We start from the raw sequence: 17,211 nt of genomic DNA, 5'->3' as shown, positions 1-17,211 counted from the left end.
ATTACTACAGGATATGTACCCAAGCAATGGCGTACAGCAACAGTGGTCCCACTCCACAAAGATGGTGCCACAACAGACCTCAGAAACTATCGCCCTATAAGCCTGACTAGCCTGGTCTGCAAAGCTATGGATTGTATCATCATGGAAATCATAAACAAAGACATTGGGAACCTCCAGACACTGGATCCTACACAAGTCGGCTTTGTTAAGGGCAGATCTTGCCTCTTGAACCTGGTCAACTTCTTTGAAACAGTTACCAAAGCCATAGATGAAGGGAAGGTAGTCCACACAGCCTACCTGGACCTCACAAAAGCCTTTGACACAATACCCCACTCGGGCATCATAAATAAGCCCACCAGCTTAAATATCAACCCCTATGTGACAAGATGGGTTGCAAACTGGCTTAGGGATAGAATCCACATGGTCAGAATTGCAGGTGCCTTGTCAGACTCTAAACCAGTTACAAGTGGCATTCCACAAGGCTCAGTCCTGGAACCTCTCTTGTTCGGTATATATTTCTCCGAGGTACAGGCTAATATGGGTGGACTATGGCTGACCAAGTTCACAGATGACTGCAAACTGGGTGCTGTAATCGACTCTCCAGCTGACACAAGCATCCTCCAAAAAGGTCTCACAGAGACGGATAACTGGTGCCAGAGCCATGGCCTAAAGCTAAATGCCAAAAAGTGCATAGTCATCCCCTTTGGGAAAAACAAAGTGCCCACAAATTACCACATAGGTGGTAATCCATTAAGTACGGAAGAAGTAATTAGGGACTTGGGGACCCAAGTAGATTGCAATCTCTCCTTTGACAATCACGTTGCCAAAGTGTTTAGAAAGACCTTCTATATAGCCCACCTTATCATGAAAGGATTCACATCTAGATCAAGAGAGGTCATTGTGCCCCTCTACTCATCACTTATCAGGCCCATAATTGAATACAATGCCCCATTTGAGATGTACCTTACCCGACACCTGCAGCAACTGGAAAGACCCCAAAAGTACCTCACCTAGAGGATCAAGGGGCTCAAACAGATGCCCTATGCAGTTCGGCTAAAGAAACTCCAGCTGTACTCAGTTGCGTACCGCCTACTCAGGGGAAGATCTAAGATGATAACATCAGAGGAAGCAACAAAGATATACATCGGTCAGTAAACAGTTCATGCTGGCACAAGCCTGCTGCTGTAAGTTGTTAATGGAAATTCTTAGCTGAAGAGCCTATGACTTACAAATGGATGACAAGTCAAGGAAAACATTAAATAAAAAGGAGAGAAACTTAAAATTAAGAGAAAGACTGAACACAGCTAGGAAAAGTAAATGGCAATGTCAGAAGAAAAGAATGCTTTGGTCATCCTAGAGAGAATGAATGATTAAATGCAGTCTGAGATTTTGTAGACAATTGGGTCTCTGTTGAAGTATAGAGAGACAAATAAGAGAAGGTTCAAGAAATAGATGTTTTAACTAGGCAATCAGAGAAAAGAGTACATATGCAACCTGCTGAAAAGGAGACGAGAGAAAACAATGGTGGAGAGCAATTAGAATATGAAGACATGGCAAAGAAAATGTCTGATCTGATGGACAGCTAGTGAAAAGAATAGATTGTTATCAGTACCAGAATAAACTAAAGAGAAGAACTCCAAAGATGTTATGAGAAAATGTCGCAGCACAGAGATGGGGCTTTTTACTGAGGATGTTAAAATAGAGCACACAGAGTAAATATTCTCAAAGTGAGACTGAGAAAGCAATCAAGAGCTAGACTGATTAAACTGCAGACATATCTGCTACAAGAGGAAATTATTTACATTTTGTGGGAAAAGTGAACAGTCACAAAGTTTGGAGACACAACGTTTGCTTGGATAATGACATTTTGTTACAAACACAAACCAACAGAAATGATTCTCTTCTTTATCTAAGATACTGCAGGGTAATGAAACTTTGTTTTAAGTTACTATATTCTACTTTATTTCAAGTATCCCTTTGGATTAAAAAGCTATGCAGACCTTTGGCATGCACAAGGTGAACTCACAAAGGAAACAACATCTGGGGCCAGGTGAAGGTGGTGAGGGGCACAAACAACCAGCCAATAGATGTAGGAAAGCCAATGATAGATAATTCAAGGGAGAACGTTCTTGCTTTCTTGCTAAGTCTTTTCCTGTTTTCAGAAGAAAATGATGGATAAAACCAAGGCGAAGAAACAGCTTCCCAATAAAGTGATGCACTGGGAATATTGAATGAGGATGTTATTTGAAACCTGCTTATATGACAAAGGATGTAATAGTCTTAAAATAAAATCAGTAGGTAATAATAAAAAATAATTATTTGATTAATATACATATATTAATATAAATATTACTTAAAAATGAACATATATATTTAACTAAAAAAGGTCACACAACGTATATGGACTAAATTTTCAAATGGAAGCATATATGCATACTGCTCAATGAAAAACAGAATATTCCTGCAATCATAAAAAATAAAATAAAATGAAAATAAATATGTTTTGGCAATGTAAAAGAGAAGAAACTGATTTCCATGTTTTGATTGTGAACTGAACTCAAAAAATTCCCACACTTACTAGATTAGTAAATCTAGCCATTTTTAATTTCTTGCATTTCTGTTGTTTAAGTGTTTTATTATATTTGTTCTCTAGGGTTGTGGTCTGATCAGAAGTGACCATTTTCAGTGAGAGCTGGGTGAAACATATTCCTACGTTGAAAATGAAAGTAGTGAGACTAGGTCAATAGCAAACCAGAAGTTTAAGAATATAAGTTTCACATAGAGAAAGATGTGCCCCATGTTCAGTTTGTAGCAGCCTACAGTGTGTGCATTCAATGAGTCAAACATCTCTTTCCGTATGTTCTCTGGATGGCATATCTAGTAATGACCTATGATTGCTAACATATGTTACCTGGATGGCATATCTAGTAATGACCTATGATCACTAACATATGTTACCTGGATGGCATATCTAGTAATGACCTATGATCACTAACATATGTTACCTGGATGACATATCTAGTAATGACCTGTGATCACTAGCATATGTTACCTGGATGGCATATCTAGTAATGACCTATGATTGCTAACATATGTTACCTGGATGGCATATCTAGTAATGAGTTATGATCACTAACATATGTCACCTGGATGGCATATCTAGTAATGACCTATGATCACTAACATATGTTACCTGGATGGCATATCTAGTAATGACCTATGATTGCTAACATATGTACACAACGGATGGCATATCTAGTAATGACCTATGATCGCTAACATATGTTACCTGGATGGCATATCTAGTAATGACCTATGATCACTAACATATGTTATCTGGATGGCATATCTAGTAATGACCTATGATTGCTAACATATGTTACCTGGATGGCATATCTAGTAATGACCTATGATTGCTAACATATGTGCACAACGGATGGCCTATCTAGTAATGACCTATGATTGCTAACATATGTTACCTGGATGGCATATCTAGTAATGACCTATGATCGCTAACATATGTTACCTGGATGGCAGGTGGTCCACACAGCCTACCTGGACCTCGCAAAAGCCTTTGATACAATACCCCACTCGGGCATTATAGATAAGCTCACCAGCTTAAATATAAACCCCTATGTCACTAGATGGGTTGCAAACTGGCTCAAGGACAGAACCCACATGGTTAAAATTGTTGGAGCCATGTCAGACTCCAAACCAGTTACTAATGGCGTCCCACAAGGCTCAGTCCTGGGAACTCTCTTGTTCGGTATATATTTCTCGGAGGTACAGGCCAACATGGAAGGACTGTGGTTGACCAAGTTCGCAGATGACTGCAAACTGGGCACCATAATCGACTCTCCAGCCGACACAAGCATCCTACAAAAGGGCCTCATAGAAACAGACAACTGGTGCCAGAACCATGGCCTCAAGCTAAATGCCAAAAAGTGTATAGTCATCCCCTTTGGCAAAAACAAAGTGCCCACAAATTATGTAAGGTGGTAATCCATTAAGTACAGAAGAAGTAATTAGGGACCTGGGGACCCAAGTTGATAGCAATCTCTCATTTGACAACCACGTGGCCAAAGTGGTTAGAAGAACATTTTATATAGCCCACCTAATCATGAAGGGATTCACATCTAGTTCAGGGGAGGTCATCATGCCTCTTTACTCATCCCTCATCAGACCCATAATTGAGTACAATGCCCCTTTTGGGATGTACCTTACCAGACACCTGCAGCAACTGGAAACCCCCCAAAAGTACCTCACCAAGAGGATCAAAGGGCTCAAACAGATGCCATATGCTGCCCGGTTAAAGAAACTCCAGCTCTACTCAGTGGCATACCATCTGTTCAGAGGCGATCTGTGCCTGACATATAAAGCCATGTCCAACCCGGAATTAATGGACATGCTGCACCTCAGAAAATCCAAATCCCATCAAGCTACGTGCTCGAGAGACTTAAACCTCAGCACTGAAATAAATAGGACATGCTGGAGGTACAGATTCATAACCCAGAGGCTCCCTTCACTCTGGAATAAAATCCCAGTCCAGGTTAGGCAGAGTCCCTCATTGACTCTCTTCAAGAGGAATCTTGATGAGTGGATGGGAGATCATAGGTTTACCCCGGGTATCACTTCTGTGTCACTGTTAGACAGAGGCACAGTATACTAACCTCGAAAAAGGGCATAGCAAAATTAATTTAAAATGGGTGGCGAAAGCCAAACACACTCTGGCTAGGCTTATAAATGCCCTAGGGCAGATAGCCTAGTATGAACCTATGAACCTATGAACCGATATGAAACTCTGAATGTTGACTGTGTGGCTGATTGAGAGTACAAACACCTTCAGTGACCACTGTTTACAGGCTACAGGAATTCAATATCCACACCACTGCAAACCAATTAATTTGTGATGCGGCTATCCCACCACTGTCCACCAATTAATATGTGATGTCCAAGCACTGGCCCAGTAATCAAGGAGCCTCAGTCCTCACCACTGGCAACAGTGGGGAATGTACACACTGGGTGGATGACAAGTACACACACACAGTAAAGTGCAATTTCCCTTAAGAGCACACAGAGACCACAGTCAGTCTGGGGCTGGTTTCTCCCTCTTTCTCCAGATCCCCAATAAGACTACCCACTGGCACAGCTATAGGGATGAGATCACAGCTGAGTGGCCAAGTCAAGACCTCCAGCACCCTGTCTGTCCAATCAATGCTTTGTGTCCCTGCCCAAGTAGCTGACACACAGCACACTTTGAGGTATGATTTATACACAAACACACACACACACACACACACACACACACACACACACACACACACACACACACACACACACACACACACACCTGTGAAAGGTTGGCACAGGTTTACTAACTATGCCCCTTCTGCCCTAACTATAATGTAGTTTTCACTGCCACCAGCCAACTCTTTATCAGCTACTTTAAGGTCCTTAACAAGGGTCTATATTAGAAGACCAAATGAAACAAATATCAAATGGCATAACAGTAAAAAGACCGTACTTCAAACTTGCTATTGTGGGGGGATGCGCCCCCACCCCCTGGCTAAATATATATGCCAACTCTGAGATCGCACAACAGTGAGTAAAGGGCAAATATTCCAATCTTCACTGTACCGTGATCTGGCAAACAGCACTTTGAGGTCCAGTCTTTTCACTGTTATGCCATTCGATATTTGTTTCATTCGGTCTTCTAATATAGACCCCTTAATAAAGGGTGTCCAATTTTACTGTGTAAAGTTACTATTAATCCAAATGGTAGTCTGACCAAGAGCAAGGCTATTAGGAGAGTCCTGCACAATGTCATCAAATAGGTATGCAAGTACTCTCAGAGCTTAAATATTTCTAGACAGACCAGCCACAACTGAAAGGTTTAAATATATTTAATAATAAATAATGAAAGAACACAACAATACCAAATATGTATTCACTGACTTCAGAGTTCAAGATCACAGGAGATATTTAAAACAACATTGCAGGACAGTCTCAAATAAATACAGAAAAACATTTAAATTAAGCTCAGCTATATTCCCGACTATATCTAAAATAAATTACTGTACCCTAGAAACTTATTATTGCAGCAAGGCAAGTGTGGTGAATGGCTCTTCTAGCTGATATTGTTGCCAGGTCAAAGACAAAATACAAATTATATAGTCACTCTCTCAGAGAGTTCTTAAATTAATATCAAATATTACTGCTGGGATACTTGCAGCATGATATCACTTTTTGTAACCTGACTTCAGTTCCTAGGCTCAACAACCATTACTAGAAACTGCTAACATTTAGCATCTCCCTGTGAAAATGCATAACCTTTAGATGTTTGCAGATCCTGGAAGTCATAAAACAATAAAACACTTCTACATCTCAAGCCTAGTAATTCTCTCTCTTTCAGGGCAACACAGAGAATGCCATAGTGTAGACATTCTGTCTCCTGTTGAGTGAAACTGAAAGATTACATCTCTTGTGTATGGCCCAGTAATAAAGTACTTCAATCTCAACTATTTCTAGGTTTTGCAAGTTAATCTCCTGTTAAAATACATACATTTAAACAATTACAATAGTGTATAAAATATATCTTCAGCACACAGCTATACAATATGACATATAGTTCTAATATAGTGGTAACACAAGCAATTGCATCCTGCTGATATTCACAAATGACATATAACTATTTACAAAATTCCAGATATCTGTGCTGGCAGTATCTCCTTCTGTCATACTTCTATATAAATCATATTAATATTCTCAAATGGCATGTAATTATTTACAAAATTCCAGATAGCTGAGCTGGCAATATTTCCTTTTGTGACAATGCCATAACAGTAACTCACCTTTGCTGCACCCTCCCCCCCAAAAGAGCAGTCTATGCTTGTTTGTGCCATCCAACATGCCCTTGAGTTGTTGGCAAATGCATATCATATTATTGCCAGTTAATATCCTCACACATTTTAAGTCCAATTATATAGCATAGCTTACAGACTGCATGTCTCAGAGTACTGGTCAGATAACTGAGGAAGCACAGAAAGGTAAGACAGAGGTGTACATTTGCAAGCAATAATCATAACAGGTTGTGTGATCACTAAGTACACAATTTCCAAATATAATAATAAATGTGAAAATAACTGTTTATGGTTTGATAGTGTACATTCTGTTGGAGTTGGTTGTATGAAGAATGACTTCAGTTCTTTGCTGCAAATCTGTTTGTATGGCAAACAGGGATAAGGCATCCATCTTGTTTTCTGAGGGTACATTGGAGTGAGAGTTAAAATCCAGACCTATGTAGACCTATCTCATGTGTACCAACATTTTCTACTGTGTATGTCATACATCACTTTTCGTCATTTCAACTATTTCTCCCTTTTTCCTTTCCTTTTCTTTTATGCCAAATAATACTAAAAACCTGATAGAGAAAACAATGTGCCAACAAATGAAGAGGAGTTTGGATGTTAATGAAACAGAACCTGTGAATTGTGCACTGCTTAGTTGTAACACTTTGTAAGTCTAACCTGACACAACCACCTGATGTAAACAATCAAAATTGCCATCCCATAAACACAAACACTGATGGAGTGTCTGCACTATATTTACATCCATACATGGATCCATTTTGGGGGGATTCAGTAGTTCTAATGAGTTCAGAATTCATGTGCATCTTCTCTTTGCTGACAGCCCTGAATCTACACTGTTGGTAATCACGTAGCTAGGGAAACTGAAGGGGATCCAAATGGTGATCACAGAAGGGAGGGTCTTACTTTGGGATATATCTGCACAGAGGAGTACTGATTTTTAGATGATATGCCTGCATTTTATCAACTACATATTACATATGCTGATATGTAATGATGAATAGTCGGTTTACTATGTTTTATATTTATTTTGATTGGCACACACACCTTTAGCAGTCTACAATACTTACATGTGTACTGTTCATTTGGGGGTGGTAGAGCAAAGATGCATTTCTGTTATGGCACGAAAAAATGATTTATGTTGCTATTGTTACTCTCCCTTTGTTGCATCCAGCCAGTACATAAAAATAGAAATGTGGGCATTATAAATATGGAAATACTGTTACATTTTTTTAAGATTTATAAGTCCTGCTCTCAAACATTAAAAGGTATTCCTGAGTTTGTGGCTTAGAAGGACAAAGGTCTGACTACATCCTAGAGTGCTTTGATTAGCAGTTGGGGTGCTACAGGAGCTGGGCAGAGGATTATGGAAAAGAGTGGCAATTAACAGCTCACTCATACTCAAGGGAGGGCAGCAGTATGACTCGCTGTATTACTGACCCAAACAGAATTGTTAGATACTAGCAGCTGTTTTGATGCATGGTTTATACAGCATAGAAACCATGGAGGATGTTTAGTAGTTTATGAGGCATGCATAAGGAACACCTTAGGGGGTACAGATTTCAGTGAAGCCACCATCTAATATGGGAGTGGTTTTGGCTGGATATGGGAGTAGAGATGACATAATGTCCCATGCTAAAAGTTTGAGTTTCAGACGTCATACCCTTCAGTAAATTTATGCTAATAAAAAAACATGTATGTGGTTGCCACACGTGTTAGAATTGAAACTTCTGTAAGGAAATGAGAAGGACAGCAAATGCTATTATAAATGGAGTGGACAACAGCAATAATTAAAATCTGTTCCTGTTTCTGAGCCTTTGTTCCCCCTTTATTTTAGACTTTATCCCGATTTCTTCAGTTGAAAGGTGCAGATATGCCAACCTCTTTACTGCTGCCAGTGGTCGATCTCACTCACCGTCTCTCACACACACACACACACACACACACACACACACACACACACACACACACACACACACACACACACCTCTGCTTCAGAAAATGTATGCTAATGCAAAACATTTAAAAAATGTTCCAATTTTGAGCCTTTGTCCCCTGTTTATTTTAAGCTTATCTAGATTCCTTGACCTAGCATATCTCTCAGCTGTACAGATTTTTGCAGAATGTCCAGTTTTTGCCTTATATTTTTGGTCTCTTCCTCACAAAAATGTGTTTCTTGATAAATCACTGGGGTGCTCTAAGGATTAAAGTCACATTTGAGTTTCAGACTTCATAACCTTCAGAAAATGCATACTAACACAGTAGACTCCTTTTGCCAGTTGAAGCAGAGGGTTAAGGCTGTTGTTAGTTACTGTGGTACAGGGTTTGATTCTGTCAGCCCTCATTTGCTTACTGTCTGACCTTGAGAAAGTAACTTAACCAGACAGTGTTCTGGGGGTAACTGGGAACCTGAACCAGGCTCATCAATGGCTCCTGGACTGCAAGCCCAGTGACTACCTATATACCCAAACTTAAGTTTTAGTTGATTATCAGAACTTCCAGTGAATGATCTGGATTTATTATTTACACTCCTATAGCATGGCCAGAGAAGTTAATTATTATTTCTACATAAGCCATATAGGAAAATTATCTTATTTTATAATACACTGGACATAGCTACCTGATGTTACCTGATATTACCTCTATTAACACTTTTGTATTATCTGCTCCATTTTTTTTTTCCTTTAGTAAACCCTGCACCCAGAGGACAATCTATCCCAGCTAAATCTCACCCTCAAAGGGCTAAACTGCAAATAAATAAAAGCGTCCGGGCTTCCTACAGCATTTGTGGGTGATAAAACAACAGAATCTCCCAGTCTGCACCAAAACTATGTATGTCCAACTCTTTAAAGTGTTTTGTATTATATAATTAGTTCTTTCAGTCTTTGAAACTCACTGCAGAGTGACCTCCATACACCACCCTTTCTCATTAGGGCAAACTCTCCCCTACTTAACCACTGTGCTTCCCTCTATACCTATACTAACCTATCTGTCTCTCTTGTAATTGTTTAGCCCAATACCTGCACTGGTCTCCGGTCTCACTCACTTTTCTTTACCTGCACTGGCAAAAATCTATTCTCTACCCCTCCAAATCCTGTATATTTTCTTCTATAGTACTTAGCCATTTTTTACATTGGTCCATCTACATAACTATAGGACAACCACAGGCTTAGACAAAACTCAAGTTTATAGTTGCATGTAAGACATTTATGTCTTCCTCACCTGCAATTTTACCATAACTCTGGTGTTTTTGTAATAATTTTTGTAGCTTTCTGATTGTTGTTTTTTCTATTGCTTTCTGTTTTTGAGCTCTGGCTCTGCCACGTTCCATTCACCCTATGCTTTGCTCTGGGCTCACTTTGCTCCCCTACCCTATCCCCATTCCCACCCATCCCCTATCTCATTAGATTTATCTCCATCCTCAACCCCACCATCTCTCTCCATAATCTCCTCCACCACCAATTAACTGAGAGATCCACCTTACAAACCACACCCACATAACTACTCAGTCAGTATGGCCTCTCCAATCTATGCACATCATCATCTAATTAGAATCATTCCCTACATAGTCCATATTTTAATTCTAATCTTACTAATACAAACCACATCCCTACCTGAAACCATATCCCCCCTCAATCTACCTTATGTATGCAAACCCTTCCTATAAAACTAAACAAACTTAGTTACTTAGATATCTCTCCCTCTTTACTAGCAGCAAACATCATTACCTCTGACAGATTAAAACTACTGCCACCTGCCCCCAAAATTAAATTATGTCTAGTACTACACTACAAATCCACCTCACATATACAACAGACACTAAATCTTATCTACTCCACACATTGATACAATGTGGAGATAGCCATCCAAACCCAGGGCCAATCTACACTCCTACATCCACCACTAGCCAAGCTTACCAAACATTTCACCATACCCATACATTCACCTCTAGGCTACATAATCACACATCTCAAAATTCACTTCACCTAATAACAATAAATACTCACAGCATTTACAAAAAAATTACTGAATTCCATTCCTGGCTAACCACACACACCACAAATATTATTGCAGTAACAGAAACTTGGCTAAAACCGCACACAGCTAACACCAAAATTCTCCCTCCAGTTTACAATATAATTTGTTCAGACAGACTTCACAAAAAGGATAGCAGTGTAGTATTAATCTATCAGAACTCAGTACAAATAACCCGTAAAAACTCCTCCCCACCTTTGAAAACCTTGAGTTGCTACTTAACCTCCCTTCACATACATAGAAACAAATATGCATAGCTGTAATTTATATTCCCCCAGACCATAATATCCACATACTCGAAGACTTTTTATTTTGGATAAATCAGAATATACTGCATGAAACTGTAATTCTAAGAGACAACATTAATTGGTTAAACTTAGACACCCCCTCCTCTGCATACAGCATAAACCTTCATATTTTTACTCAACTTATCACTACTCCTACTCATGGTCAATCAACAGACTGTGAATCAACCCTATACTGCATACTGGTAACCCATCCCCAAAACTATACAAACTCAGGCACCCTAACAAATACACTAAGTGGCCACCTCCCAGCATATACCTATAGGACTCACCCTCATACATTTAAAACACACTCATATAGAACATCAAGGATCTTTGCCCACTTTGATCTAAATAAGTTTATAAATATCCTAAACTGCCAAAATTGGAACCCATTAAAAATACTCCCCTTAGATGAAGCCGTTGACTATTTCAGCAAGCTCTTTCTAGATACTTTAAATAGCCTAGCTCCAATGCATACTAAAAGAACCAAAACTAATCATGCCCCATGGTTAACAAAACAAACTAAACAAAATATTGTGCTTAGAAACAAAGCATGGAAAACATGGCTGAAAGATAGAACAAAGCAAAATTAACTACACTACAAGCAACTCTGTAACAAGTCATAAAAGCTAGTGATACAGGATAAAAAAGATTATTTTTCTACTAAACTATCTACCTCATACAACAATCCCAAAAAAATTTGCAAATCTGTCTCCTCTTTTCTTAACACAGGCACCATCCAAAATCCATCCCCAGCACCAGAAAAAAAAAACGCCACAACAAATTTACCAAGATTTTAATACCCATTTCATTTCTACCATTCAAAAACTACTCAAAAACTGCCCATCCAGCCCAAACTCACACCTTCCCCAACCTACTGAACACACCCCCTCCCCTGCAGATTACACTAATACTCAACCAATCAACTTCTTTATTATCCAACCTGTAACCCCCTCCCTAATCCTGAAACTATTAAAACAACTCAGACCTTGCTCACTATCTGCAGATAATCTTCCCCGAGAATATCTGCAACTAGCAGCTACCGCAGTAGCATACCCAGTTACAATCCTCATAAATCTCTCTCTCTCTCTCTCTCACTGAATCCTATGTTCCTCTTCTATGGAAAAAAATATATCATTACCCCACTACATAAAGAAGAAAATTTCCACAATCTTTCTTACTACCAGCCCATATCTATACTCTCCCCTCTATCAAAAATCTTGGAAAAATGTGTTCACTCACAGCTACTTAACCACCTGTCATGTATTGCTCTTCTATCCCCCACCCAACATGGTTTCCATCCAGGCATAGCACTATCACTGCCCTTCTCTCTCACTGACACCATCAACAAAGCCTTAGATGCAGGGAATACTACCATTGTAATCCTACTGGATCTATCTGAGGCATTTGACATGGTCTCACATACTATGCTAGTAATTCAACTATCAAGACCAGGCTGCTCCCCAAGATCCCTAAACTGGTTTTCATCTTACTTACAGAACAGGGAACAATCAGTAAGGTGGCTAAATGTCCAATCTGACTATCAACCCAACAATATAGGAGTACCACAAGGATCCATTTTAGGTATACTAATGTTCAATATTTTCATCAATGACCTGGACAAAGCCCCCCCCAAATCCAAAATCTCATCCAGTATGCCAATGATGCAACATTATTATCAACCTCCAAAAACTTCTTAAATCTCCTCACAGTTACACAACAGGCCTTTACTTCTATCGAATCATGGCTTATTAACACACAACTTATACTAACCCCCAAAAAAACTAAACTGTTACTTTTCTCTACAAGACCACCTGACACTGATTTCAAAATCCTTGCTAAAGATGGCACAAAAATAGAACTAGTTAAGACAACCAAACTACTAGGCATAACAACAGATAACTAACTCACTTATGAACCACGCATCCTGAATGTAATAAAGAAAACTCATTTCAAATTAGGCAAACTATATCACCACAAGCTCTACATGGATAAATGTACCAAAATCAAACTAGCTAATACCCTACTCATCCGACCCCTTCTATATGGTAGTGCCATTTTTTACCAGTCTTCACACAACCCTAAAACTACAATCCTGCTACAATAAAGTAGTCAAATTCACCTCCAAAAAAACACACCGTTCTCATCACTGCCAAGCTATCACTGAACTAAAATGGCGAGAATTTTCCCACCATCTAAAATATATCCAACTAACCTTAGCCCACAAACTAATCAGTAAACGTAATGAATGCCCAGCCCTCGTCTCAATCCTACAAACTTACACCCCTACAAGAACTCTAAGATCTTCCTGTAAACTCTTGCTTACAGTAAAAAAACCCAACAAAAGAGCTGGACAATGCCTGTTCGCCCACTCTATTGCCAAACTATGGAATAACCTACCATCTGAAATAACCTAAATTGACTACCCCAAAAACCTTTAAAGTAGCTCTAAAGACACATTATCTAAACAATCCATCCTGCATCTGCCTCAGAAGGAAACCTCCTTAAAAAGCACATTTCCCCAAATACTGGGTTGGCATATCTTTGTAAAACCGAGTCTTCACAACAACTACTGGCAGCCCACTACACAGTATACTGTACTCCTTACAACCCATTATACAGTATACTGTACTCCTTACAGCCCACTACACAGTATACTATACTCTTAACATAAGAAGTACTGTTTCAAAGTCCATGCTCTTCTAGTGCAGAATAAAGTAAATTCCTGTGAACTGTATTTTGAAATATGTTTTTCTCTTGTGCCTTGTGTAGAATAATGTAAATCCTGTAAACTGTATTTTTGACATATGTTTTCTTCTGCGTTTTTAACATGTAATACTTTTTAAGCATATGTTAAACCTTGTTGTCACTGTAATGCTTTGTGGAGCTTTAGTCCCCGGGCCTCCACAGAAAATGGGTCTCAGACCCAGTGGATTTCCAGGTCAATAAATGTTAATAAATAAATAAGATCATCTTTCAGCCTGCAGAATTCTCAAATGTTTTTTCCAACACCAGAGTTCAAAAGTCTCACTTTTCCAGCACATGCCCTTACTTATAGTCCAACTATCACAGCCATATGTCATTTTAGGGAAAGCAATTGATCTGACTATATATGTATTGGTTGACAATGTGATATCGTTTCTCTTTTATCTGATGTATACCACGTAGCTGTGGAATACCATACCTCCAGATAGCAGCACACATTCTTAGGTTCCTGAGCATTTTCTGGAAACTCAAGTGAAAGAACATAAGCATGCGAAGGCATGGAGAATTCTGTCATAAGGAAAAAAAAAACAAACAAAAGTTATAGCATTACAAAGAGTTCCAAAATTATATGAAAAAACAAATCTATATGACCAAAATATTACTTTGATTGTCAAAGTAATCCTAAACTTAATCCAGCTCCACTGCATAAACAGTTTCAGTTCTCATCAACAAGTCTGTTGAAGAATCATACGTGCCTTCCGTCTGGAAAAGTTCTTCATTATCTCTCCTCATAAAGGTAGCAACTCTACCGATAAATCCAACTTCAGACGTATTAATATCTTGTCTCCCCTCTCTAAAATACTAGAAAAAGTATTTATAAACAACTCCTTCCTTACCTTTTACAACAAAATCTGTTAACCCCTTCACACTGTGCACAACCACTGCTCTTGTAACAAGGCTATAGAGACTATAGTAAGCATATCCCTTCACTTTTTATAGACCTGTCAAAAAGCCTTTGGCACAGTTTCTCCTAAAAAATAACTCCTGCTGAAAATGTCCTCTCTGACCTTTCAAATGCTGATCTTTAATGGTTTTCTTATTACTGATCTGACCATTATCAATCTATAAGGTAGTTCTCGTCCCTTTCACTTTACCAACCTGTTACCACTGATGTAGCACACAGCTCCAGCCTCGGTTCTCTCCTCTTTAACATATTTATAAACAATCTACATACTTCCTCTCAGCAAGCTTATTTTATACAAATACAGATTATTATACAGTATATCCCACCTTCATACTGTTATTCAGAATACCATTAACTCCATGGAACACTGACTTCAGAATGAACAACTTCTGTGCAATTTAAAAAACAAAATAAAATTACTACTATATTTTCTTAAATCATATCTTAACTAGTGAGATAGATAAGTGTCTCAGAGGATCCCCGTGCTCTGGAACAGGCTCCCCATCCACATCCCTAACCCTATTTAAGTATAACTTCAATCAATGGTTGAGAAATCAGAAATTCACCTTGGATCTAGTCCCCATCTCTCTGATACACAGAGGCAGACAGTAATGCCCAAAATAACATACCCCCTACCGCATAACTTCTCGAAACTTCCTAACTAACATACCAGATCTTAATAAAGACCCATGATACATAGGGGCACAATTAGGTTCAATTGCATGGTTAGGCTCATAAAGGCTCAAGTGGTGGTAAGCCTGGAATATGCCTATGACCTATGGGGGGATTTCAACATTGCTTAGCTAAACAACACCCCAACTGAAGCAGCTAACTTGATCCACATATACAGAATTGCATAAAAAACACATAAAAGTAGGAATGCCATACAAGTCGGGTCACTTTGGGCACCACATACCTTCTGCCTTCTGTCATCTATCCTCTATGGCGCTCTATCATGACAAACCTGCAGATCTCCATAAAGTCAAAACTAGAATAATGTTGCAATAAAGAAGCAAGTTTACAGCCAGAATGCCCCATCAAGCTCATCACCGCTCTGCACTCAGAACACTCAGCTGGTTAGAACTTCCTCATCACCCAGCAAACACTCAGCTTCTCTTAATCCATGAAATCGGATATGATCCCATTTCCTGCCCAGCTATCACTCTGCTTTTCATGCTTCTCTTCCTGTTTGTCCTTTGTGGTCTCAGAATAAAAACCTGCTCAAAAATCTCTAAAATATATATATGTATATTGACAACGTGTGTGTGACACCCCTACACTGACCCAGTAATCAAAGAGCCTCAGTCCTCACCACTAGCACCAGTGAGGGACATACACATTAGGAGCATGACAAGTGTACACACAATAAAGTACACCTTCCCTTAACAACATACAAAGATCGCAGTCTGGGGCTGGTTTCTCCCTCTTTCTCCAGATCCCCAATAAGACTCCACAGTGGCACAGCTGTAAGGTTAAAATCTCAGCTGAGTGGTCAAGCCAGAACCTCCAGCACCCTCTCTGTCCAACCAGTGCTTCATGTCCCTGCCCAAGTAGCTGACGCACACACTTTGAGATCTGATTTATATACAAACACACACACACTCCTGGGAAAGGCTGGCACAGGTATATTTGCTATGCCCCATTCTGCTCAGACTAAAAGGTAGTTATCACTGTCACCAACCAGCTCTTTATCAGCTACTATAAGGCCCTTCCCAAAAGGTGACCAATCCTACTGTGTGATGTTACTGTTATCCAAATGTTAAGCGTGACCAAGGCCAAGGCTATTTAGGAGTGGCCTATACAGTGTCACCAAATACATATGCAAGTACTCTAAGAGCTTAAATATCTCTAAACAAACCAACCACAACTGATGTTTAAATATATTTAATAATAAATAATAAAAGAACAAGACAATACTCAACTCAACACAGTGACTACAGAGTTCAGAATCACAGGAAATATTTTAAAACAATATTGCAGGACAGTCTCAAATAAATACAGAAAATATTTAAACTAATATTTATTATATTCCTATCTATATATAAGAGAAATCACTGTACCCTAGTTACTTACTATTAGGAAGCCAAAAGTGCTGAAGATGGATGTGTCACGGTCCAAAGTCAAATACAAAATGCCCAATCTCTGAGAAAGTTCCCAAATTAATATCAAACATTACTGCTGGGTCAGCTGGATGACATCACTATTTGTCACCTTCCTTCAGTTCCCAGGCTAACAGAAACCAACAGAATTTAACATTTCTCTGTAAAAAATACTTATCTCTTAGATGTGCAGCTGCTAGGAAGTCACAGAGCAATAAAAAACACTTTACATTTGAAACCTAGTTCTGTTTCAA

The 17,211-nt window shown here is 39.1% G+C and overlaps 1 protein-coding gene across 5 annotated transcripts in view; it reads left to right on the top strand.

The window, feature by feature from the left end:
* The window catches only part of LOC122807829 (inter-alpha-trypsin inhibitor heavy chain H3-like), a 1,807,468-nt gene that overhangs the window by 591,578 nt on the left and 1,198,679 nt on the right, over window positions 1–17,211 (top strand). The gene's annotated exons all lie outside the window — the stretch shown is intronic.

Source organism: Protopterus annectens, chromosome 7.part1, assembly GCF_019279795.1.
Source record: "Protopterus annectens isolate FY-2018-M chromosome 7.part1, PAN1.0, whole genome shotgun sequence".
Classification (NCBI taxonomy): Eukaryota; Metazoa; Chordata; order Ceratodontiformes; family Protopteridae; genus Protopterus; species Protopterus annectens.
The sequence above is the reverse complement of the archived record's forward strand: the minus strand, read 5'-3'. Positions and strand labels throughout refer to the sequence as shown.